The sequence below is a fragment of the Myotis myotis genome, unplaced genomic scaffold, assembly GCF_014108235.1.
Source record: "Myotis myotis isolate mMyoMyo1 unplaced genomic scaffold, mMyoMyo1.p scaffold_m19_p_6, whole genome shotgun sequence".
NCBI lineage: Eukaryota > Metazoa > Chordata > Mammalia > Chiroptera > Vespertilionidae > Myotis > Myotis myotis.
Window position 1 is genome coordinate 62,163,220 of NW_023416368.1, and position 23,964 is coordinate 62,187,183.

Here is a 23,964-nt window from a genome sequence, read left to right on the forward strand (position 1 = left end):
GCAGGCGAGTGGTTGGGAGCCAGCAGTCCTGAATTGTGAGAGGGATCCCAAATTGGAGAGGGTGCAGGCTGGGCTGAGGGACACCCCCCCCCCCCGCCCCCTGCCCAAATTTCATGCACCGGGTCTCTAGTAGACATATAATTATACAAAACATATAGTCTTATCTTTTAAGTCATCTAAAATGGCAGTGATAGAAAGGAAGATATGAAAAGTGTAATGACTGCGAGAAAAGAAGTGTTTAAAAAATTATGACTGTTCTAAAGGTAGAGTAATAAATATCTTTTCCTAGAGAATTTACTAAAATTATGATCGCAAAAATTATTTTTGGTTTATTTTGTTAGTTGCTTTTACTTTGTGTTTTGGTATGACAATAACAATGAACAAAATGAAAGATCAAGAAAGAATATATCTGGAAAATAATGATTTCTGGAAAAAGAAGGGAAGGAGGTAAATGTGTTGGGAAAGTAAAGATTAGAAATGGAAACTGAATGGAGCAGGTAGAGGAAGCGATGGCCGACAGCTTCTGTGGAAAAGGCCACATGTGAGGAGGGAACTAATCTCTAGTGAGCCACAGAGAAGCTCAGCACTTCATTGTAGAAGGCACTGGAAGAAAGAAATGTGAAATGGGACAGGAATCAGGTTACTTTTTTGAGGAGTCATTTGACATCTCCAAGTCTCTGTCCTGTTCCTCCTGAGCAGAACATGTGGCACAAGTTCTATCCATTGAGATAATTAATAAAAATAATATAAATATTTGAGAGAAAGAGAGAAGAGGTTACAAAGGGTAGTATGAAGTGCTAAATCCAGAAAACAGCTGCATAAACATGTTAGAGATATCAGGATACACAAGGAGGTTAAGAAAGTGCAACAGGAAAGTAGGATTTGGGGTTAACAGGGAATTCTGTTGCTTTTCACTATATACACAGCATTTGTTCTTTTTGTGACGTTTAAATATATGTATGCATACTTTTGTTTGAAATATTTAAAAAACAGTTTGGTGTGTGAAAGTAAAGAAAATTGTAGAAAGCACTGATTAGAGTTCATTTGGTTAAAGAAGGCAACTGAATAAGCTTGTCAAGAAAAAATGCTGTGCAGTTTGCAAAATAGGCCAGAGATTTCATTTTTGTATCCACTTGTTTTAAAATATTTTCAAGCATTTAATCATTGTGAGATATGTGTGGCTAGACATTGTTATTATTTTATTTTTCTGTTGGTATTTTTTTTCAAATTACTATGCAATAAGACAGAAATGATGACTGTATGTTAGCTTCTGGCAAATTTGTGACTCATTGGATAGAAGGAGCAGGAGAGGTGCACATATCTTTTCTGGTTTTGAATCCCATAGGAGATGGGGCATTCCTAGGAATGAGTATAGTGGTTTCTGAAAAAGCAGCTTCTCCATACTACAAATAGATTCTCTCCAGTTGAGAAAAAGAGAACTGTGGGTGGATGGAAAATATGAAAACAAGCTACTGGTCCGCAGACAAGCAAGCACTGTTTTCTTCACAGTACCACTTTTGAGAGTGACAAATAACTGGGTTGTACCCACTCATATAGGACCATATGCAAAATTACAAAGATAAAGATTCTGTGCTTAAATTATGGGACAGAAGTATTAGAAGACAATTAGACCAGGAAAAAAAAAGGGCACACAAATAAAAATGAAGATCAGCAACCCTATTACCATCGCTACTGCTCAAGAGTTGAAATTGTAGCCCGGCCAGTGTTTTCAGTGGTTGAGCGTCGACCTATGAACCAGGAGGTCATAGTTCAATTCCTGGTTAGGGCACATGTCTGAATTATGGGCTTGATTCCCAGTGTGGGGCATGCAGGAGGCAGTTGATCAGCGATTCTCTCTCTCCCTCTCTCCCTCTCTCCTCTCTCCCTCTCTCCCTCTCTCCCTCTCTCCCTCTCTCCCTCTCTCCCTCTCTTCCTCTCTCCCTCTCTCCCTCTCTCCCTCTCTCCCTTCCTCCCTTCCTCTCTAAAATCAATTTTAAAAAGTGAAGAAAATAAAGAGTTGAAATTGCAAAAGATAACATAATGACAGCAAAATCCAGGAGCAAGTAAGTTTAAATCTAGTAAAAGTTGACTTTTAATTCTTCACTTCGGCTGTGAAGAATGTAGACTCCTAGTCAGCAATCAAGTTGAGTTATAAAACAATAACGGTGTATATCTTGTCTACCTAAGTTTGCTGACTGTGATTCATGTGCCATCACATCTGCCTGAATATAATAGAAAGTGCAGCATGATAGATGCAGAAAGGGCAAAAGAAGACAGCAGCATGTTATTGTAGGAATTAGTCTAATTCTGCCTGTCTTCTGGGCTTTTGTTGTTGTTGAAAGAAATTTATTCTTTTACAGCTCATTTCTAAATTTGTTTTGGAGCTTGTTTAGGTAACCCCTGAAAGTTATTTTATGCATATTTTTTTCTCATATGAGAAACTGGTATCACGGGCCCTGGCAATGATGTAGTGTATGGGTAAATTCTCAAGCTTGAAAATATGGCACTTTTGAGTTTCTTCTATTTAAATATTTACAAGAACGCTGAATTTTGGGAAGTGTCAGAGAGATATCCTATAGCACTTAGCAAAGCAAACAAAGCTAAGTGTATTATATTAACAACAATCTGCCTACACTTAAGTAAATTACTCAGTTTTATTTTTTTGTAGCCACACAATACCTTTAAACAATTTACAAAACAATGTTATCTTTATAAAGGTAATTTATATTTTAAATGTAGTTATATTTCTCTATATTCAGATATATTTATATCTCATATATTTTTAGATATTTAGTAAGCATTACAGCACGGACATAGACTTTAGGTAGTATTGTTTTTACCTATTTTGTTAAAAGTTTCCTTTCCTATTTTAAAAGTGTCTAAGTTTATGTTAGAAATGAATGACTAAAGGGAGAAGAATATACACTTATATTAGATCCCTAAGTTGAATAGAAAAAAAACACTGAGGCAATAGAATTGGTCATACATTTTCTGAAACCTAAGGTAAGTAGGCTGCCATATTGGATTATTTGTTGTTTTCATACTAAAGACACAAAGGTACATTTAGAATATAAAAATGGTGTTTAATAAATACAAATTCTACTATTACATTGCTATTTGCTGAGTATAAAAGTATATATTATTTCTAGAAAGTTCTGAAAAAATAGCAAATATATTAAATTCGTATTTATATGTATTTCAGTCCAAGAGAATGGAGCAACTACCTCCAGACACAATACAGGGAAAGAAAATATCTTAGGCCTAAACATTCTAGCTAGTCCTGGCCCTGAGCCTCAGCTGTTGGAACCGGAAACAGTTACAGGTTTGATTCCCAGTTGGATGAGTAGGGAAAGAAACCGTTGGATGTTTCTCTCACATTGAGGTTTCTTTCTCTCTCTCTCTCAATTTAAAAACAAACAAACAAACAAATATAAAAACAGTTTCCCAGATGAACATTAAAAAATAAAATTTCTATATAAAATATTTTTCTAAATGAAATTGAGATTTGACTATCAAATATTTTAGGACAGTCATGAGTGTTTTTTGATTGTTTTTTTTTGGTGGTTGTTTTTCAACAAAATTCACAGTAAAGGAGATTTACCTTTAAGAAGATGAGAGAGATTTTAAGTTCAAATATATGTTTTGACAAAAAGGTGGTCATTAATGATATGCATATATGCATAATCCATGGACACAGTAGTACAGTGAAGGTCTAAGGAGGGGGCAGAAGTAGGGTGGAAGGGGTCAATGGAGGAATAAAGGGGATATCAGTAATACTTTCAACAATAAAGATACATTTTTTGTAAAGTACATGATCACTTTTCTAGTGGTTGAGGTTAAATCCAGATTAAAATAGGATAGGAAGGTTATAGAGACTTTAATTTGAGTAATTTAGAGAATTACATATTAAAACACTTATGGCTATAAATGCTTAGAAAAGCTCCAACAATTAACATTTTAAAAATTAATATCCAAATGTGCAGAAAAGTAGAGGCATCATTAGAAGTTAGAAATTGAAACAAAGTTGAAACCCAGAGTGATTTCCTACTGTGAAAATCTAGAGGCTAGACTTTATGTCCAGACATCCAGACAATTTTGATTTAAAAAAAATAGTAGAGACAGGGTTCATTACCTTGCTATATTGAAAGAAAGTGGTTGGAACTAAAATTTCTGCAGAACTAGCACACTGAATGTAAATAAAGAATGGAAACAATCTATTTCTTCCAAAACAAAAAACTCACATAGAAAATTGTTAGTTTTGGCTTAATCTCTATGTGAATAAACAGTTTTTCCAAAGATTTATATAACCTGGTATGTCCTCAGTGTTGTGTCTAAATTTATGCTACTGCATTACTAGTGGTGGAAACGTAGTGACCAATTAGTTCTGGATCACCTTTTTGTTCCTGGAAATAATCCAGTATAAAAAAACAAATATATATTAACTTTTAGAAAAAATAGGAGTTTGAAGAAACCTCAAGTTCAATTTCATTTTTTTAAAGGCAGTTTTTTTCCCCTAAAGATTTTTAATTGATTTTTACAAAGAGAGGAGGAAGGAAGAAGGAGAGAGAGAGAGAGAGAGAGAGAGAGAGAGAGAGAGAGAGAGAGAGAGAGAGAGAAAGGGAGGGAGGGAGGGAGGAGGGAGGAAGGGAAGAAGGGAGGGAGGGAGGGAAAGAAAAGATAGAGCCACGTGATTAGCTGCCTCCTGCATGCCCCCTACTGAGGATGAAGCTGGAAACCTGGGTATGTTATGAAAGGGTATAAGAAAAAGCTCAAAATATAGTGCTCTGACCAGGAATTGAATTGAACCGGGCAGTCTTTCAGGAACACGGGATGACACCCAACAAACTAAGCCACATCAGCCAGGGCTCAAATTTTATATATATATATATATATATCTCAAAGAAATTCAGATAGAGTATGCAGCAAGTCCCACTAAAGTTACAATAATATAGCAAAGAAGTATCACCTATACAGAGGGTTCTATTGATGCTAGATCTTTGGAACAGTTTTCTATAAGAAGTCACTCTGAATGTGATTGCTATGATTTGGGCTAAGATTAAATAGTGCTTTAAAACTGTGGAATCTTAAGAGAGCAAGTACAAAAATGCGTAGGGAAACTCCAAAAGAATAGAAAAATCACCAGCAAAGAAATATATCGTCTTAAATAAATTTTATCACTTCGAAAGTTACAGGCTTTGCCAGTTGGGGATACTGCCTTTTGAGGGAACTGAAGCAGGTCATAGCTGGCAATAAATACAACACCTCCTGAACCTGACAGCAATAAGAAGCATGAGAGGTGTGGCCTCTCAGATACACCAAATACCAATGGGAGAATATGTCAGTGTGACAACAGAAGGGACAGCCATTGAATTGGAAAAGACAGCTTGGCATGAAGGTTTATCTGGCCCAGCCCTATCATCTCAACAGGAAACTCTTATGAATGACTGTTTTAGAAAAATTCAATTCTGTGAGAGATGTGTAGCAACAAGAATTGGCATAACATAAGAAGACGCTGAGAGAGTGAAAAGGGAAAGTGTTTGTGGGTGAGAGAATGAGAAAGCCAGAGAGATAGCTACATTCTTTCCCAGCTATGTTTTAGAGGTAGCTAAAATTTTCCCATGAAGAAAATTCATGTCATCTTGAAAGGGTTTCAGTATTTTTCTGGAAAAGTCTTTAAGAGGATGAGATGTTTGATAAAGGATCAAGAAAGGATAATAGAGGTGAAAATTCTTGATAACGTGAGAGAGAATTCAGTTCATACATGGGGGAAGGGACTGATCACTGAAAAGATAAGGGCTGCTTCTTTCACCGAAATGGTAAAGAAGAAAGGAAAAAAACAGAAGCAGACTGGTATTTTCATAGACTCAGCCCTGAGAAGATTGAAATGTTTCTATCTGACAGTTTCTATTTTCACAGTGAAATATTAGGTAATTATCAGCTCCAATTGTGTACTTGATCATGATAAGGGATGAGGGATCATTGCAGAGTGAGGAAAAAGTGAAATATTGTACAGAAAAGAGGTGTGAACTTAATGATGCATCATTTTTAAAAAATGATAGCCAGTAGCATGAGAAAAAGTTATGAAAGGGTATAAGAAAAAACTCAAACTATAGTGGTTCTTCTAGATGTTATAATATCATAATGATCATAAGTAGTACATAAATTAAAATTGATGATATTCCACATCCCCAAGCCCATTTCCCATTGAATTCAGATGATTTCCCACTATATCTAGATGCCAAACAGCAGTTGAAAGGTACAGTCTTTGGGATATTTTTCAATAAATGAACTGAGATCTGTGTGTATATGTATATATATATATTGCTTTTCTGCCCATCAATACATCAGTCTATTTTCTTTTACAGTAGTGGTATCTGCTTTCCCCAGTATCCTTTTCTTTTTCTTTATGTAAGATCCATTTCATTCTTATAATGGTTTTATGGTACTTGTAATACAAATGCCTTATGCTTTATTTATGTACTTTCCTGTTTCTGAAAATTTAAATGATTACCAGATTTACTACTACAAAAAATGTTATTAGCAGTGTGCTTGTATATTTATAAGAACTGGGGAAAGGAGGATTTAACAATGCTATCTTCTGAGATTTAAGTTTTTTATGTGGTGTTTATTAGCATGCTTTGTATATTTGTTTATTACACTTTTCTAGGGTATTCTGTGAAAATAATGAGTATTTTGTCTGATTATGTTGGTTTTACATTTACTAATATTGGTTAAAATTAAACTTCTCAAAATCATCTTTGAAATTTGCATATGAAAGTTTTAATATAACTTAAGCCTAAATCCTGACCTCTAAGCCACTTTCTGATATTAGGTTAGCAAGTTATGTCTATAAGAATATTTGGAAATATTTGTTTCTACATTTAAAAAAGCAGAGCTTTCAAGTACATTACCATACATAGCACACATGCTATCAAGTATTAAAATATATACCACACATGATATATACATAACATACATTCATACATATATTACATACATACATATATATAGTTTTGTAAGAAACAGAAATGAATATAAATAAGTGTGTACACATAGATTATCTCTGATATGATACAAAATAAACTGTTAAAGGTTATTGCTCTCATTAAGGAAACTGGGATAGAAATACAGGCTTATTTTAAATTTTAGCAGCCTCTCTTTTAAACATTTGAATTTTTAAGTGTACATGTTTGTATTATTCAATAATTATTAAATAATTATAAAAGTACTAGAGGTCCGGTGCATGAAAATTCATGCACTGGAGGGGGGGTCCCTCAGCCCGGCCTGCCCCCTCTCACAGTCCTAGAGCCCTCAGGGGTGGGAGGTGGCCTGGTGATCAGGGAAAGGCAATGCCCCCATCACACCTCTGCGGCTGCTACTGCTAGCAGCACAAGCTTAGGCTGGCTCTGGTTACCTGAGCCTCAGGTGGCCCTGGTCGGCTGGGCAGCCGACATCTGAGGCTTGCCTGTGCCTTGGGCGTCGGCTGGGCAGCCGACATCTAAAGCTTGCCTGCATCTCAGGTTGGCCCTGGGTGGGTGGCTAGGGGGCTGAGGGCGGGTCTGGCTGCACCACACGTCTGCCATCCCCCGGCGGGGCTGAAAGGACTGGGTGCCACCATCCTGTGGCTATGGGCACCGTCATCTTTGTGATGAAGTGACAATTTGCATATTTCCTCTTTATTAGATAGGATTTTCAAAGTAAAAGTAAAATTATGTGGATAATTTTATACCCATTCTGCCTTTCAAGAATGTTAACTTCTTTAATATTTTATGGGTAAATTTTTATTTGAACACTAGAGGCCTAGTGCACGGATTCATTCACAGAGGGGCATGACGGGGTGTCCCTCAGCCTCACCTGTGCCCTCTCGCAATCTGGGAACCCTCAGGGGATGTCCAACTGCTGGTTTAAGCCTGATTCCCACAATATGCCAAGTGGCAGTCTGCCAGGGAGGAGCCCAAGCCGGGGCCAGGCTGCTCGTGCTCATCCTGCCCCCTGCACGTGCTGCTGCTCAGTAGCAGTGCCGCGGAGTCGGGTGATACTCCACCGCCGCAGCTGTGCTCTCCAGCAGTGAGCCCAGCTGCTGGCTGATCAGCACTTCCCCTGTGGGAGCACACTGACCACCAGGGGAAGCTCTTGCATTGAGCGTCTGCACCCTGATGGTCAGTGTGCGTCATAGCGACTGGTCAACCAGTCGTTTTGTTCCTTCCAGTTGTTCAGTTATAATGGTGACTTAGGTTTTTATATCTATACTAGAGGCCTGGTGCACAAAATTCATGCACGGGTAGGGTCCCTAGCCTGGCTGATGATCAGGGCCAACCTGTGGGGTGACCGCAGGGGTGATCAGGGGTCCCCTGCTGGCATTGCCCCTTCTCTGGCCTGGGGCTGCCCACTCACCAGCCCTGCCCCCCACCGCTGCTGCTGGTCGCATCCCTCTGTACGGTGCTCGGGGGGTGGGGAGGCCCACTGGCACCTGCCTTGACTGTACTGGGGGCCTGCGTGTTAGAGGCAGCTCTGTGTTGAGCGTCTGCCCCCTGGTGGTCAGTGCGCATCATAGTGACTGTTTTTTGCTGGTTGTTCCGCCATTCAGTCTATTTGCATATTAGGCTTTTATTATATAGGATATAATAAAAGTCTAAGTGACTGTTACGACGGAATAACCGGTAGCTGTGATGCACACTGACCACAAGGGGGCAGACACTCAACACAGGAGCTGACCCAGCCCACAGGCCCTGATTCCTGGTGGGGCCTGCCAGCCAACCTCCCCATCCCTCCCCCCGGCCGCAGGTCCTGATTGCCCGATCGAGGCCGGGACCTGGGCTGGGACAGGGAATCGGGGGTGGGTGGTGTTGGACACCGGTGGTGAGGGAAGGAGGAGGAGGGGAGGCAGGGAGGCAGGGAACTGCACAGTGGTGGTATGTGGGTGGCAAGGGAAGGAGGAGGTAGGAAGGTGGGAAACCATATCGGCCCTGATCAATGACCAGGCCTAGAGACCCCACCTATGCACAAATTTTGTGCACCAGGCCTCTAGTATATAGATAAAATGAGTGAGTTGACGTATTACCAATGAAAGAGAACTCACATTGTTAAAGTTCTAATTAATGCTACTGTGCTATGTACTCATACATGTTAAAATAGTTAATCATCATATATTGTCATCAACTTATGAAAGTGGTGTTATTGAAACCAAAAAATGTGGGTGTTTTGAGTCCCATTTCTTGTCTCCCCCGCAACAGGAATGGCAGGTATCCATTTTGCACTGTGCTGGAGAGAGAGGACAAAAAGGGAGCTCTTGCACTTTTAATTTAGGTGATGAAGACAGCCTGATAACTCCTGATTGGTTATTGCAAGCTGTCTGTCTTAGCAATATCCATACATTTTAAAGTTCATACCTCTTGTGCTCATCCTTCCTTCCCCACCCCATTGGGATGTCTTAGTAACTTTACCTAGTTGAGTTCTTGGGTTTTACTTTCCTCCCGTGGTGGTCCCACCCCCATCTACCTAGCTTTATTCTGTCTCCTCATTATTATTTCACTTTTGAAGACAGTGTAATTAAGAAGACAAATAAATTACGTACTAAAGACTGAGTATTTAAGAATCTGTCTCTGTGTTGTTAGTTTACTTTGTTTATTCTATTCTACATATGAGTGAAATCATATGGTATGTGTCTTTCTCTTACTGGCTTATTTCACTTAGCATAACTTGACTTGGGGTGTTGAACACAAAATATAACATATAAATGATGTATTATTGACCTGTACACCTGAAATCTATATAATTTTATTAACCAATGTGAATCAAGTAAATTAAATAAAAAATAAAATAACAGTAATTTTAATTTGTAGAGGCAGGATTCCATTCCTGTTCTCCTGGGCTACAAAATAACAATGCAGATATATATTTAGATAACATTGAAAATATGCAAATAACATATTAAGGCAAGTGTGTGAAAAAGAACATATTTCAGAAGGGAAATCAGAGGGAGGAAGAAAATAACAGAGAATAAAAACAACAAGTTCACTGCTGAAACTACTGAGATTTTAAAAGGAAAAAGAATCAGGATATTGTCTTGAAGCTGTTTTAGTTCTGTTCTATATTCCACAAAGAAAAAAGTGGTAGTAAAGAGAAGGAATGCAACAGTGAGACTTCCAGGGGGGAAGGATGCAAAATGAGACATGAAAATATATCATACAGAAATGAAAAAGATATTAACTGGAGATGCCTTTATTAAAAGTCATAAACCTCAGAGAACAATAAAATATATCAGAGTCAAAATCAGAATTGAGTGGCCCATATAACAAATATCTCAGAGGTGAATTATTACCTGAATAATCATACAAATTCAAAAAGGTAGGTGATAGTTTACAGCACAAAAATACTGACTAAGCTGTGTGCATAAAAATACAACCAGCTGAACATGGTAGGCAATATTAAAATAAGTAGGAACACAAATCCTATTGTTTTCTGTGTGTGTGTATGTGTGTGTGTGTGTGTGTGATACTGAGTAAATAATGAAGAATTTTTGTTAAGGCATGAAACAGTATAAACTTCATCAAGAAAATGGGTGGGACGATATCTACAATACTATCAACATAAAAAGTATATTAATTTCTTTGAAAAAATTAAAAAAGTGTATCAGTAACAAGTAAAACAAAAAGCAAATTCACATATTATTAAACCTATAAAAATAAGGTGACTAGGATGATGTAATATTTTAGAGTGAAAAAATTTAATTTAGAATTCAAATTAAAGGAGAAATAAAATAACTGGTAGGCTTGTAGATTTTACTAATTCAAAATGAAATATTGGGATAATTTCTAGAAATGAAGTGAAAATGGCCATATTACCAGCACAGCTTGCCACAAGTGTGTGTAACAGGAGATTTTCATGCATAATTGGAAGACCTAGGAAAATAGCTTCTTTGCTACATATCCAGACCTTCCCCTCCATAAGGAAGTGAAAGCTGTTAGAAATAAAATTATGCATAATGGAAGATTAATTAGCAGATAAATCAGGACCCAATAAAGAGAAAATGAATTTTGAGAATGAAAAAGGAGGGTTAGAGACCTAGGGGAACTAAATTAGAAATGTTAATATCCATACTAAAATAATAATAGATCTAGGAAGACTGGGATCTTTGTTTATGAAAGAGAAAAAGAATAGTACAGTACTTCCAAAGAAAGATAGTCCTGAAGGAGGGGAAAATGGGAGGCAGAGAAAGAAATAAGTTCGCAAGTGAGAATATTTTATGCATAGAGAGAGAGAGAAAAGTTAACACATGTATGAAATATACATGAATTTTTCAAAAGAATCATAAAAAAGAGATAGAAAACAGCAAAGATTTAAAAACTCAAAAGAACCCTTCCTGTGAATAATCTATGAAGCCTGTGTCTTCCTCTAAGAAGTATTCATATACACAACATCCAATCATATCTCCAGGAAGGAAAGAAATTCCAAATATCAAAAACCTGCTCAAATCACTTTTCTGAGTTTCAAATCTTTTAAAGTGTGAAAAAAGCAAGGCTCTGCATGAGCAAGAACCTGGGGTTGGGAAGGTGTGCTGGAGCAGAGCAGCTCTGACTGGCAGCTCGCAAGGCTCTTTTTCAGCACCATTGAACAGGTGTCCTTAATGTACACATTTATTTCAATACTTATTTTTTTCTTTTTTAAAACAACTATTAATATTGATGTCAAACACACAGAAAGGTTTACAGATCCTAAATGGAGATAGCAATTTATTGTCACAAAATTAACCCATTATTTTAACCACTAGTCTGTAAAATATTATCAACACCAGCAGCATCCAGTCTCTTCAATTTTACTATTGCTCTGGACAGGCCTGGTGACATTATCTTAACTTCTAAAACCAAAGATCACTATTTTACCCATTTTAAAACTTAAAAAAAAAGGAATTGTGTAATATGGATCCCTTAATAATGACTTCTTTCATTGCATAGTATTTTTGAGAGATTCCACTATGCTATTACATTAAGCAGTAGTTCATTTGTTTTTATCCTATACTAGAGGGGTTCCTCAGCCTGGCCTGCGGGATCGGGCCAAAACTGGCTCTCTGACATCCCCTGAGGGGACCTGGATTGTGAGAGGGCACAGGCCAGACCAAGGGAACCCACTGGTGCACATCGGGGCCAGGGAGGGACGTGGGAGGTTGGCCAGCCAGGGAGGGCCCGCGGGAGGGCTCCAGGGTGTGTCCGACCTGTCTCACTCAGTCTGATCGGCCGGACCCCAGCAGCAAACTAACCTACCAATCCAAGCGTTTGTTCCCTGGGGGTTGAGTGGCCTTAGCATATCATTAGCATATTATGTTTTGATTGGTTGAACAACTGACTGGATGACTGGACATTTAGCATATTAGGCTATTATTATATAGGATCATATCTACACTAATAAAAGAGAAAGTTGCAAATTGACTGTACCTTTGTGACACCCACCAGCCAATCAGGAGTGAGTATGCAAAATAATCCAACAAAGATGGTGGGTCAATTTGCATACATAGGCTCTAAGCGGCCACTCTGGGCCTCTGGGCAGCGTGGGAAGGTGGAAAGGCGGCTCCGGCCGGAGCGAAGGTGGTGCTGTCAGCCAGGGGAAGGAAGGCCCATTCTTGCATGAATCTTTGTGCATCAGGCCTCTAGTCCTCCTATCTAATAAAACAGAAACATGGTAATTGGCGTATGACTGCTACCCTTCCCATTGGCTAATCAGCAAGATATGCAAATTAACTGTCAGCCAAGATGGCGGCCGGCAGCCAGGCAGCTTGAAACTACCATGAGTCTTGCTTGCCTCAGTGATGGAGGACTCCAACGTTCCCCGCCTGCCGCTGCAGGCCTCTGAGCTGCAAGCAACTATGTAACAAACATAGAAACTAAACAAAACCCCAGAAACCTGCCTGGCTTCAGCCAGTAGGATTGCAACATTGTAAGTAAAGGCCAGAAACCTACTTTCAGCAGCGGAGGCCTAAGAGCTGGAGCCAAGCCTCAAAGCTAAAGCTGGCCCAGAATAAAAAAAGAAAAAAAAGAAAGAAAAAAGGAGCGGTTGGGAGCTTCAGTCACCCCCAGCCTGAAAACAGCCCTCAGCTCCTCACCCAGACTGGCCAGGCACCCCAGTGGGGACCCCCACCCTGAAGGGTGTGTGACCAGCTGCAAACAGCCATGATCCCCTCACCCAGGCTGGCCAGGCACCCCAGTGGGGACCCCCACCCTGATCCAGGACACCCTTCAGGGCAAACCAGCTGGCACCCACCCATGCACCAGGCCTCTACCCTATATAGTAAAAGGGTAATATGCCTCCCAGCACTGGGATCAGCGGAGCCGTGAGGCCTCCCGGCACCGGGATCAGCGTGATAGGGGGCAGCGCCCAAACCCCCTGATCGGCCCTGCTCTGTGCGTGACAGGGGGCTGCGCCCCAATCCCCTGATTGGCCCTGCTCTGTGCGTGACAGGGTGCAGAGCCCCAACCCCACTGATGGGCCCTGCTCTGTGAGTGACAGGGGGAAATGCCCCAACCCCCTGATTGGCAATGCTCTGTGCATGACGGGGGATGGTGCCACAGCCTCCCCATCGACCCTGCCTTGAGTGTGACAGGGTATGGTGCCCCAACCCCCCAATCGGCCCTACCCTGAGCGTGACTAGGGATGGCATTGCAACCTCCAGATCCGCCCTGCTCTATGCATGACAGGGGGCGGCGCCCCAACTCCCCAATCGGCCCTGCTCTGAGCCCGACCAGGGGCTGCACCTAGGGATTGGGCCTGCCCTCTGCCACCCAGGAGCAGGCCTAAGCCAGCAGGGCGTTATCTCCCGAGGGGTCCCAGACTGCGAGAGGGCACAGACCCGCTACCCCCCCGAGTGCACAAATTTTTGTGCACCGGGCCTCTAGTAGGATAATAAAAGGCTAACATGCAAATCAACCAAGTGGTGGAATGACCAGTCTCTATGATGCGTACTGACCAATAGGGGCCTGATGCTCAACACAGGAGCTGCCCCTGGTGGTCAGTGCGCTCCCACAAGGGGAGCGCCGCTCAGCTAGAAGCCAGGATCACCGCTGACAAGCGCAACAGCGGTGTGGGAGCCTCTCCTGCCTCTGTAGCAGCGCTAAGGACCCCTCAGGGGGGATGTCCGACTGCCGGCTTAGACCCTAAGCCAATAGTCGGACATCCCCCCCGAGGAATCCCGGACTGCAACAGGGTGCAGGCTGGGCTGAAGGGACACCCCCCCCCCCCCGCCAGTGCACAAATGTCATGCACTGGGCCTCTAGTTGTTATATAATATTCTCTTTTAAGAATTTACCATAAGTTAAATGCACACTTTATTGTTCATATAAATTACGGTGTTTGTGAAAAAATATCTAAGACAAAACTTTTGAGAAGCATATTACATATTTGTTTTAGGTATTTTTTTAGGGCATGTATATATTTAACTTATTTTTCCCCCCTGTGTGACTTTAACATTTTCCTGACCACCATCCATGTAAAAGAGGAGATAAACGTATAAGGCATTTTTATTCATATAATGAAAAACTCAATGTAAGAATATCAGTGCTCCTAAAACTGATTTATAGATTTAATGTAATCCTAATTAAAATTCCTGCATGCTTTTGTTTCAGTGGAATTTGAAAAGCTAACCTAAAATTTGGGGCGGGGGGGAGGCTGCACAGCTCAGTGGTTGAGCATCGACTTATGGACCAAGGGGTCAATGTTCGATTCCTGGTCAGGGCACATGTCCAGGTTGTGGGCTCGACCCCCTGTGTGGGAGGTTCAGTAATTCTCTCCCATCATTGATGTTTCTATCTCGTTCTCCCTCTCCCCTTCTCTTTTAAATCAATAAAACCATATTTAAAATTTATGGAGTACAAAATACTTTTTAAAAATAACCTTGAAATCTTACATAATAAAAGGGTAATATGCAATTGACTCTAATGGCAGAATATACTGGAGCGACCGGTCACTATGACGTGCACTGACCTCCAGGGGCAGGCGCTCAACGCAGGAGCTGCCCCCTGGTGGTCAGTGCGCTCCCACAGGGGGAGCTCCGCTCAGCCACAAGCCAGGCTGATGGTTGCGAGTGCAGTGGCGGTGGCAGGAGCCTCTCCTGCCTCCTTGTCAATACTAAGGCTACAGTTGGACATCCCCTGAGGGCCCCCGGGCTGCCAAACGGATGTCTGACTTCTGACTGTTAGCTTAGGCCTGGTTCCCCGGGAAGCGGGCCTAAGCTGGCAGGTGGACATCCCTCGAGGGGTTCTGGACTGCGAGAGGGTACAGGCCGGTCTGAGGGACAGCCCCCTCTCAGTGCATGAATTTTTGTGTACTGGGCCTCTAGTAGTAAAATAAAGTTCCAGAATATTCATTATTATATTCAAGAATTATTATAAAGTTACAGTAATCAAGATATGGTTACATTGGCCTGTGGTTAAAATTATTTTTATTTCACCAGAATTAAACAGTGTTCAGAAAGAGACCCACATATATAAGCTTAATTTATGTCAACTAAATACCAATATAATACAATTTTTAAAATAGAGACCTTTTGAACCTATGGCTTGCAACAACTGGATATTCTAATACGAGGGAAAATAAAACTCAACCCCTACTTCAAACCAAAAAATATAAATAAAATAAAAAAGAATATTAATATGAAATGGATCATACATTAAATGTAAAAGTAAAAACTTTAAAAGTTTTAGAAGAAAGCATTAGCGCAGAATGTCACCTACAGTAACTTGGGTTAGGCAAAATTTATTAGAACACATAGATCAAAAAATAAAAAATGTTAAATTACACTTGAAAATAATCCTGAATTTCTAATAATATTTAAAGAAAAATAAGGCACCCACTGGGAATAATATTTGCAAAATTCATTTGGATAAAATACACATTTAGAATATATAAAAACTTTAAACTCAATAGTAAAAAGAATTAACTCAAATTCTAAAGTATCAAAAGATTTCAACAGCCATATAATCAAAGGTGAAATGTAATATTACTATATACACACAATAGCGGCTAAAATTTAAAATAAAAAATATCAAATATTGCCAATAACATGGAGCAGTTGAAACTATTATATAATGTTCATGGGGATGTGAAATGGGAAAACTACTTTGGAAAACATTTTAGCACGCTTTCTGTTTTAAAGTTAAAAATAGCCTACTATTTGATCTAGCAGTAGAATAATAAATGAAAGCATATGACCCTTAGGGAGACTTTTATCAGAATGAATGCAGAAGTCTTAAATTCTCAGGTGAATAAATAACCATAATGTAGTATAGTCATACATGTATGTACTACCCCAAGTAGATACTTTGTTGAGAAAAGAATTAAAATACAAAAGAGTACATGTTTTATGATTCTATTTATATAAATTCTAGAACAGGAAAAATCATTGACCTGTCATGTTTAAAATTGATTTATTTTGTTATATGTTAATGATTCATCAACTAACATAAAAAGAAGTGTTTCTGTCTCTTCCTCTTTCTTCCTCTCTGAAATAAATAAAAAATATTTTTTAAAAGATGGGATGATACAGCTTGAATTATGGTTTTGAATTTAGGAATATATTTTAGAGATCAAAATTACTGGATATGGGATAGTTCAGGAACTCAAAAATGATACAGTGTCCTAAATAGAAATATACTGAAAATGTTAGTTTTTTACTTTGGCAAATATGTTACAGTTTATATTTTTAAAAGTTATTATCTCCATCCTGTCCCAAGCCTATTATTTATTTATTTACTAGAGGCCCAGTGCACAAATTTGTGCACGGGTGTGGTCCCTAGGCCTGGTTGGTGATTGGGGCAGATCTGGGCCGTGAGAGGTTGGCCGGCTGGGGGTGGCCTGGCTCCCGAGGCCCCATTTTATCAAGAGAACAAAGTCAGTGTTAGTTACAGCCCTCACCGAACCCAGTACAGTGCATCTCTGCGTACTACTGGCTCGTTCATGTGCCTGCTTCTCCCTCCTGAATTACTAACATCTTGAGGACATAGCTCTGTCTTATCCTGCTTCAACTTCAGTGCCTGGCCTGGTGCCAGGGACCTGAGAGGGTTTTCTGAGTGAGTGAGTGAATAATGACTAAGTGAATGAGTGAATGAATGAGCGAGTAAGTGAATGAGCAAGCAGCTATGGGGGCGGGAACTTCTGCCGCGTTGCCATGGCAATGCGGCAGAAGTTCTGGACCCGCTCCCAGCTGCCTGATGCAAACCCCAGGAAGTTCCCGCCCTGCTCACAGAGGCCTGGCACCCCTCTACCAGCTGCATAGTTCGTGCCCCGCTCCCAGTTGCCTGATGCAAACCCCAGGAAGTTCCCACCCTTCTCCCAGCAGCCTGGCGCCCCTCTCCTGGCTGCATAGTTTGCGCCCCGCTCCTGGCTGCCTGACGCCCACCCTGGGAAGTTTACGCCCTGCTCTCAGCGGCTGGCGCCCCTCTCTTGGCTGCATAGTTCCTGTTCCCAGTGGCCTGGTGTCCCTCTCCCAGCTGCATAGTTTGCGCCGGGCAAAGGCGGCCCCGGTTCTCCGCCTTTGCCCTGCCACCCAGCTCTTGCCTGCCGCCTGGGTTTCCGATCACCGGCCGGGGGTGGGGGGGGCAGGGAAGAGGCAGCTGCTGGCGTTCGCCTCTTCCCGGCCCCACCCGGCTTTCTGATCACCAGCCGGGAAATGGTGGCCCTGGTTCTCTGATCACAGGCCGGGGGGCAGGGCAAAGGCGGCCCCCACCTGGCTCTTGCCTGCCGCCTGGGTTTCCAATCACCATCAGCGGCAGGTGGCTTCTTCCATCCTCCCCTATCGCCTCCCAACATTGCACCTATGTATGCAAATTAACTGCCATCTTTGTTGGCAGTTAACCGCCATCTTTGTTGGCAGTTAATTTGCATATAGCCCTGATTAGCCAATGGGAAACGTAGCGAAGGTACGGTCAATTACCATGTTTGTCTATTATTAGATCAGATTGGAAATTAATTGTGCGTGGTGATCCTCTTCTAACTGAAAGGGATGATGGAAGAAGGGATGTCCAGACAATATTGATTACTATTCTTCCTTATATGTCAGATGTTATTTTTGTACAAATAACTATGTAGATGTCCTGAGAATATTTTCAGTATCTCTGATATTTAAGATTGATAGCCCTTTCCAAGTTCCTTTGAGGTCATAATTGTCATTATGCCATAAAAATACCGTCAACTGCTTAAATGATTTTCAACCTCTAAAGAATATTGCTTTAAGTTGCATTTGGTGGTTACTGTTAGGTACTTTTTTAAAAAAATTCTATCATCTTTATATCTTATCCTATCTCCTATCCTTTTCTCTACCACTGCTTTTTAAAATGCCTGTCTTAAATACACAGTTAATGTGTTCTAGAATGTCTTATTTCACATGGATAATAGGTGTTTAGGAGAAGGACAAATTTATTTTTAAAGTATTATAATGTTCAATCAAGATGAGATGCCCAGCTGGCATGGCTCAGTGGTTGAGCACAGACCTATGAACCCGGAGGTTTCAGTTCAAATGCCTGGTCAGGCCACATGCCCGGTTGCAGGCTAGATCCTCAGGAGGAGGTACGCAGGAGACAGCCAGTTAATAATTCTTTCTCATCATTGATGTTTCTATCTCTCTTTTCTCTCTCTCCTTCTCTGAAACAAATAAATATATTTAAAAAAAAGATGGGATGATGTACCTCAAATATATTTTAGGAATATATTTTAGAGATTTGGGATAGTTCAGGATCTCAAAAAAAATCTTGGGTTTCTAGAATGCAGAACTGAACAGATAATTGTGATAATAAAGAGAGAGATTTTTTGAGAAAATGAGAAGTTTTGTAGGAGGTCAGGGGTTTTGTTTTGAACATACTGAAAGTGAAATCAATATGATGATGGTAGTAATTTGATATTGAATGTGATGCTATCAAGTAAAGGACTAGAGAGATTAGAAGTCATCTCTGAGAAATTTGAGATAACTTGAGAGTATATACAATGAAAATCGAAGAGGTCCCCATGTAAAAATAAGGGAAAGGAGGATGCCACGGCATGAGATTGAGGAGTGTCAGAGGAGATAAAAGGGCTATAAAGAGAGTTTAATGTAATGTAGCCAAGAGGAACACGTTTAATGAACAGTTTTGCAAGAAATTCCAACAGATGGCCTTTAACTTGGATAGTGTGAAAAATCACTAATGAATGTATCAAGAACTGTTCTCATAGAATTTTTGGGACTCTCTAAACTCAGATCTCTGGTAAATTCAAGAAAAGTTATGATTTGGTAGATTGTTCATTTTTTTTTATTTCTGAGGTAGATATGAAGCTTTTAAAAACATCTTTCTACATCATAAGAAGAAGCCAAACGGCCATTAATATGTATTTTATTTGAAGGAGTGACTCACTGGTAGCAGTAGATGCTGCCACAAACATATTTATAATGGCAAAAGCTACAGACTAGTCTGAATGATTTGACCATAGATTTAATAATTCCTCTACATACTTTTATGTTCCTAGAAATGGTAAAGTTTGACCCCATGTGTCACTGTGTCCTATTTTTGCTTTTGACTTTACATCAGTAAATATTTTCAAAGAGAAATATGTCTAGGTTGACCATTAAATTTTAATTCTTTCAATGGAATTATAATGTATTTCCCCATTTTTCCTAATTTATTGACAGGAATTTGGTTAAATATTGCATTTATGATAAATTACAGGAAAAAATTCTTGCATGAAAACACTAATCAAGTATAGTTTATGGAAGAAAAAATCACTGAAGATGATTATATCAAAGAATCGAGAAGCTAAATTATTGGGTGTATCAATCATTGGGATATTGAAGTCACTTAAGAAGATAGGGTATGGTAGAAGGTTGACTGAGGCTTATTATACAAAGGTTCAGTGAATAAATTAATGACTGCAACACCTGTGGCTGAAAGCAAAAAGCAAAGACAGTATAATGTATCCAAGCTTTATTAGCCTCAGTAGTTAGGCTTTATTTTATTTTATTCATGAATAATAACAAGGATGAGGTAGCAATGGTCTGGAATAATGGTATCATTCTACATTGTGTGAATGCTAATATTGTGTTTTAGGAACTGTGCTAAGAACTATATATAGATTATTTCACTTAGGTTCCCAAGGTGAATCAATTATTAAGTGTAAGTATTTGGATTAAAATCCCAGTAGACAGACTAACCTATGTGTGGAGTCACCATAACACATTCCTTGAATAAGCATTAGAGGGGAATAGTTTAGAGGCCTGGAAAAAAGGATTTTTAGAATAGAGCCAGTCTTAAGTTAATGACTGAAAGTAGAGGGAAATTTCCTTACATAATGGAGTTCCCAAATGATGGATATAGCTCTGAAAAGTAGAGTTGGAGAAAATGAAAGTATAATAGACCCAGGGGTGGGCAAACTTTTTGACTCGAGGGCCACAATGGGTTCTTAAACTGGACCGGAGGGCCGGAACAAAAGCATGGATGGAGTGTTTGTGTGAACTAATATAAATCCAAAGTAAACATCATTACATAAAAGGGTACGGTCTTTTTTTTTTTTAGTTTTATTCATTTCAAATGGGCTGGATCCGGCCCGCGGGCCGTAGTTTGCCCACGGCTGGCTAGGCTCAAGAACATGCAAAGCCACTTGAGACTCACAGCATGGAATACAAGAGAGTCTAAATTTTGAGTGTTGACTACTGAAAACAAGGTTAAATGCTATACTGAGTTTGATATGAGCAGTTTCTTATGGGGAATGGGCATTGGATTTAATGGCTAGAGGACGTGTTTTACCCAGGTTAACTCATGATAAAGTACAAATCAAACGTTGAATTCCTTGTTTGCTTTGCCTGTAATGGGGTTATCCCAGTGTCTCTAGGCTCTGTACCCTGGCAGCCCAGGCTGGTAGATGTATCTATTTATGAGAAGTACTAGAAATAACATTTCATTCATTTCTTAGACTATATACAGTGATGGCGAACCTATGGCACGCGTGTCAGAGGTGACACACGACCTCATTTTTTTGGTTGATTTTTCTTTGTTAAATGGCATTTTAATATATAAAATAAATATCAAAAATATAAATCTTTGTTTTACTATGGTTGCAAATATCAAAAAATTTCTATATGTGACACAGCACCAGAGTTAAGTTAGGGTTTTTCAAAATGCTGACATGCCAAGCTCAAAAGGTTCGCCATCACTGGACTATAATAACAATAGAGTAATGAATATAAAGATAATTTTATCTGAATATATACCATGTTAATGAAACATAAGAGAACATTTTTTCTGACAATAAACCCAATCAATTTGATATTTTATAATATTTCCTTTAAAGCTTTCTATCATTTGTAAAATAAGTACCTATTGAATGCCTATGATGTGTCCAGTATTGTGGTCCAAAGGTATACCGGTAGAGAAAATGCTGAACAAAAATAGTCACAGATCTTAAGATCTAAAGGGGCTTCAAATTTACTGTTAGGACAGGAAACAGACATTAATCAAATAATCATACAAATTAATGTATAATTACAAACAGACACATACACATCCAGGGGAGAGGAATATGAATTTGTTAAGAATCTGTATGGTAACAATAGCAACAAGAAGAAAAGGATTTGCCTGGGAGAATAATAAAAACATCCTAGAGAAAATTGTTTCTAGTGAGATCTGAAAAATCAAGAATTGTTAATTATTTATAAGGGTCTGGGGAGACATCATGGAACAGCGTGCTAGGCAAAGAGCAGAAAATATTCAGACTCTGAAATGGGAGGGAACATGGCATTCTAGGCATTTGAAGAAGGGATTCTAGCTAGGTTACGGAGAAGGTACGGTGTGTTTGAGATAAGAATGGGAAGATAGAAAAAGGAAGGCTGCAGAGACTGGTCAGGATGTTGAGAGTTTTGGTCCCTGTCCCCCAAAGCATTTGGAAATGGTACAGGATTTTAGAAAAATATGACTTGACTCCATCTTCATTTTGAAAGGATAACTCTGGCTGCAGTATAGTTTGAAGGAGGGCAGAGCTGGATGCCAGGAAGACTAATTAGAGGGCTGCTAGCCCAGGCCAAAGATAGTAACTGGGACCTCTGAGTTGGCAGGAGTGATGGAGATAATTGGACAATCTGAGACATGTTAACAAGGACTGATAGTCTGAATTCCATTAAAACTCTTTAAATATTTTTTTTCCAAATAGTTCTAACACATTGTTATTTTAAAATATTAATTATTTGAACTTTTCAGTTCAGTACATTTTTCTCCCTTATTTAGGTAACACCTATACCAATCACATTACTAAGATTTAATTATAGTTGTCTTTTCATTGAATCAAATTAAAACTTAATTTTACTTATGATAATATCAATTATATTTGTTTTACAAATATTCCTTGATCATTAACTTCTCTTGTCCTAACTTAATATTCATTCAAGTTTTCCCACTATTCATCCATATTGACCCCCTCTGGAGAAGATTGACACAATAGCTGCCTCATATTAGAAACTAAATATATCATTTAAATGAAATTTATTCAGCTTAGTTGATGAAATATTTCTATAACCCTTAAACTATTCTTCTGAAAATGACAAATGGGTTGCTAAAAATTCTGTCACCCCTTTTCTTGTCATCACTTTCTTTTTCATTTTACTGCAACATTTACCACTTCATAGCCCATGCAATTTTGCTCTTCTGTGATGTAGATAGAGTGTGCATTGCTCTGTCTGCATCCGGATGGCTACTGCCCCATTTAGCTAGCTGCAGACATTGCCTCATTTAGAAAACATTTCACCGCCCAGGCAGAAATGGGTAACAAAGGAACTAAAGGGCCTTTGGAGATATTTCTTTTTAAACTCCTCAGACATTTCTAGGAAATCTTGAAAAATTTGATCCAGATAATTTTCTTACAATAAAAAGGGGTTATTAATAAAATAATTGTGTGCACATTAGACAACCTGGTATTCATGAAAGAGCAAAGGATGTATAGTCGTAGTGCTGTGTTCAGTTCCTGGCTCAACCACTTTCTAGTTTGTGAAGTTCAAAAAATTACTTAGCAATATTTTGCCTCCATTTATTTGTCCATAGATGAATATAAGACCATGCTCTTTCCTCACAGGATTGTGGAGAAGAATAAAGGAAATCACAGACTTGTAAAATAGCCCTTAGAAATGGGATGTCTCATTTAATATGCATTTGGAAGTTTCAAGTTGTTCATACTAGTTTATGCAAAATTGTGAGTTTTGTGCATTTTCCTGTACAGAGGATTCTTTAAATTCTCAAATTAATCCCTTGTCACCTGCTCCTGCCCCCAACAAATATTAACTGTTCCAGGTAGTGTTAGATGTTATCTTTATTCATCATTACTTTCACGACTGAAAGGGCTGTTTCAGCAAAAGGCACACAAGCTTTGGAGCTCTATACACCTGGAGATGAATTTGGGCAGGTCAGATGTGCTCAACAGAAATGGTTTAGCCACTCTGAGGTCCTGTTCCTTCATTCTTTGAATGAAATATTTAGATAAACATGAGGATTTACAGGATAGAACTCAATTATTAGAGTTCCTTTCTTCTCCTTACATTTATTTATTCAGATAAGCATAGGAGTGATTTGTAACAAGGACAATTTAGAACTGAAATTTTTCTCTATTAGGTGTTTTTCTTAATTAAGGGCATTGTATAACTTAGCAATTAACAAAAGAACTTTAAATTATGGGGTTTTAGCTATTATTAGATTTCAAAACCAATCCCTTAAGTTGGCATAAGTTTACTAAATGACACTGATGGCAGAACTGATTCTTGATTTAAGAGTCTCAAATGAAAAAAAACAACACCATTTTATTTTTCTTATATTTATAATGATATAAAGAAAAGTAAAATAATTTCTTACTTGGAATAATGGTTCAAATTATTAAAGTTTTCAAATAGTTTTTTATTTTTAAGAATTAGCTCAATAAAGGTTATGTAGCCATCTTTTGTGTTTTTTTCTCCCTATCTTTTGAGAGCTGTCATTAAAC